Below are 3,520 nucleotides of genomic sequence, written 5' to 3'. Positions count from 1 at the left end.
TCCCAACTAAGAGAAACCGGAAATGTGGTCGCCATTTCTGTGTGTGGTCGTATTTACATATATATGCATGTATTTGTATGTACATCTGTGTGTGATTGTTTGCGGTTTCGTTTGATTCACTGCAGCCTTTGAATGTTTGCTGTTGAAAAGGTTTTTGCGAGTATTAGTTAGAAGCTGGCTTTAGATGATAATTACAGAAATTATTAATTATTACTTTACAAATTAAAAATATACGAAAAAATTGTTTTGTTTTTTAATATTTGAGAACTTTTTTTTATCGTCAGCAAAATTAAAAATATTAAATATTTTATTTATTACAAATGATCACTTAAAAAAAACATGTATTTTCAGTAAAAAAAAGAACTAACTAAAATCATTTCTAATTTTGATTTTAAAAGTAATGATCTTTTTGATTGAAATAATACCTATCCAGACATGCATTGTTGAATATACGAGTATAGCTACTTGAAGAGAATTTAGGCACATAGATCTCCCGTGTAGAATCTACTTAAAGTCCATATTTGACGTGCCAATTGAAAGCTGCGTATTTGTATCTCAGACAGTTCAGCAATCCGGTAAGCATTTTATGTTTGATTGGATAAAAGGCTGGTATTCAAAATGAAATTGATTTAAAGCTCTTCTGATTTATTGGAAAATATACTACACATTTGGATATACTTACTTCTTATGTGAATATTTTCCATCATTCCATCAAATATCGCTGGTCACTTCTAAAAACTGATATTTAAACAGTATACAAAGCTATACAAGCTAGAGTTAATTGTAATGCATCCGAAAAAGAAAAGCTAAAATGAATTTTTATCCATCAAATGAAGTACTTTTTTCTTTCAAATAACGCACACAATAAATTAATGTTTTGTCAAGCTCCTATTGCAATTGGGTTTTGCAAACACAACCATTTTAAATTTGTTTACTAACCACAACTAAAGCGAATGCATTTGTTGCGCTTTAAAAACATTTGCAATACAATTTCCAGCTCGCAATTTGCACGAAAAAGTCAACGAGCTAAGACAGATTGCCCTATGAAGTTATTTTATTACCTTTTATTCGTTATCGTGGCATGCATTTGGTCAGCATCTGCTGAATGTGAGTAAATAATGCCACTTTATGTTTAAATATTCAATTAAAATCCAATATTAGGTAGCATGCCTGGTGTTGATGTGGTTCCGCGTAAGTATCTATAAAAACAGACCGTTTCATCTCAATTCCTAATCATTTAATACATTATAGAATGTCGAGGCATTGAGGATTGCAAAAGTAAGTTCTTTGTAGACTTAACATTTTACTCACAAAGCTTATAAATTGATTCCACTTGCCGACATAGAATTTAAGAAGTGCATTAATTTGCAAGCAAAAGTGATTCTCACATCCACTAGAAAGAACATCCGTCAAAGAAACCTATAAAGGTAAGACTAGAAAATTAAATCGTTAATCCACTATTTTGCTAATTGTTTGTGCTTTTTTTTATTATTTCAGAAAATAGTGGTAAAAATATTATACTTTATTAGCGAAAGAAAGAAATGATTACACCCCATTTATTCAATTTTCAGATTGACAAAAATACCCCGCTGATATGGTACCTTACTGAAGGAAAACAACCTAAATAATGGCAAACAGGTCTTCCATTTGTTTTAGTGCGCTTTCTGTTCTAGAGGTATATCGAAATTAAATATCTTACCTTATACAAGTATATAATGAGGTGAAATAATCATGGAAATGTATTTACGAAACTTTATCAAAATCGTTTTTTTCTTCCGCTTTGCCATAAGAAAAAAGGTTGAATATATATATTGCATATAAAAAGATTATTTGACAAATGTGTGTATATACACGTATTCCAATACTCTTGTAAAGATAATATTATCCATTGATTGGGTCTGTCCATTCCAAAAATGTTTGCGATCTACTTGGAAAACAACTTTATAAGCCACTCAACCAAGAGAAAAGCACTCCAGTATTAACAAGGCAGCCCAGCTGGCAGTATAAATATTTGTATACGCGTCAACACATACTTGGTATTTTCTCTTTTGTATTGCCAATAAGTTTCTATTAATTAATTCCAATTACCCTGCAGCGGCTTAACAATTAAACTACGTTGCAACATTCGCGAGTCAGCACATCTATGTAGCAGCTCGAGTGAATTGTGTTCACACACACACACACACACACAAGCACACTAGTTTGCTAATATTCCAAGGTTTCAGTCCTTCTCTGCCTGCTTCGGATTTGTATCCACAGGCAATTGTCGAAACTATTCGCTGCGAAAGCCACAAATGATATCAAAACGTCAGCAAAAGGTAGCTAGTTGGCTAAGACAGTCACTAGTTTGTTGCAGAGCTCTTGTGCTCACACACATACTAACATACAGTGTTATAGGTTTAATCAATTTTCACTTGTCAAAGGATATTGAAAATTCTTCAACAAGTGAGACAACACTGAGACAGCCACAATACAAATTTGAAACGTATTAACACACATATATACATACAAGTACATGCACACAATAGTATGCAACAGCCAAAAGGCGCAAAGTTCTATGCCATTAAAGGCGCCACAAATTTAAGAGCAATGAAGACACACAACAAGAAAAATACAAGTACTTGTATATCGAATTAGGTATAAAATTACTTTCACTGAGTAGTTTTAAACAACAATTACAGCAAGTGTCAACAAAGATTCTTCAAACACAATGTATATACTAAATGTTGTCTGCCTGTAACTTTTGTGTTGCTAAAGTGCAAATGACGTGAAAGTAAATGAATAAAGTAGATTAAATGCAATATTAACAGCAAAAGCCATTGCAAAGTGAAACAAAAGATTAAAACTTTTATAATTGATTGTTGTGGTAATTAGTTTTGTTGGCAGCTAAACAAAAGCGAAAGAAATAATATAAAACCTAATTGAGTATTTGCACGTAATTTAATTAAATATGAACTATTTGCTACACGTGTAGGACTTATATATACTTTAGTTAGATTCATATTTCATATTATTCATAATAAATTTCAAATCAAATTGAAAACTGAAATAAATGCAGTGTGACATTTTTGTTTTTGAAAATCAATATTAGTTGTTTGTTGTTAGATATCTGAATTAGAATTACATAATTGCATTCTGTGGAATAAACTAAAGTCCTCTTCAGCTCATGGACTATAAATGCAAATCATTTATTTTGATAAATATTTCGTTCGAAATATTATATTTTCTACAAATATTCAAACAAATGTCAAGTAATGATTATATTTAAATCGAACTAGAGCTTGCAAGCTTTTTACTTCAACAAATACTTTTTTAAAATAATAATAATTCCATTAATGAGCCCAACATTATAAGTATGAAGAATAACTAGTTAAAGCAAAATCCTTCTCACAATAATGCAAATAGAAATGTATATAAGCTCGGTCATAAATGTATTTAAATAGAAATCTATATAAGTGTGTATGTCACTATAATCAGCCTCGAACACAAGTAGTGACAAGCACAGCCTACAGATAGGCTT

General features: G+C 30.9%; 1 long non-coding RNA gene across 1 annotated transcript; it reads left to right on the top strand.

The window, feature by feature from the left end:
- The first annotated feature begins 1,038 nt into the window (after window positions 1–1,038).
- On the top strand, window positions 1,039–1,745 carry LOC115624301. Its single transcript, XR_003995451.1, has 6 exons — window positions 1,039–1,107; window positions 1,162–1,191; window positions 1,252–1,278; window positions 1,346–1,427; window positions 1,498–1,506; window positions 1,572–1,745. It is a non-coding gene; the product is annotated as an uncharacterized LOC115624301 (long non-coding RNA).
- Window positions 1,746–3,520: the final 1,775 nt, after the last annotated feature.

The sequence above is a fragment of the Scaptodrosophila lebanonensis genome, unplaced genomic scaffold (genome assembly GCF_003285725.1).
Source record: "Scaptodrosophila lebanonensis strain 11010-0011.00,11010-0021.00 unplaced genomic scaffold, SlebRS2 tig00000053-arrow-pilon, whole genome shotgun sequence".
Taxonomy (NCBI): Eukaryota; Metazoa; Arthropoda; class Insecta; order Diptera; family Drosophilidae; genus Scaptodrosophila; species Scaptodrosophila lebanonensis.
This window is presented reverse-complemented; position numbering and strand designations above follow the sequence as displayed.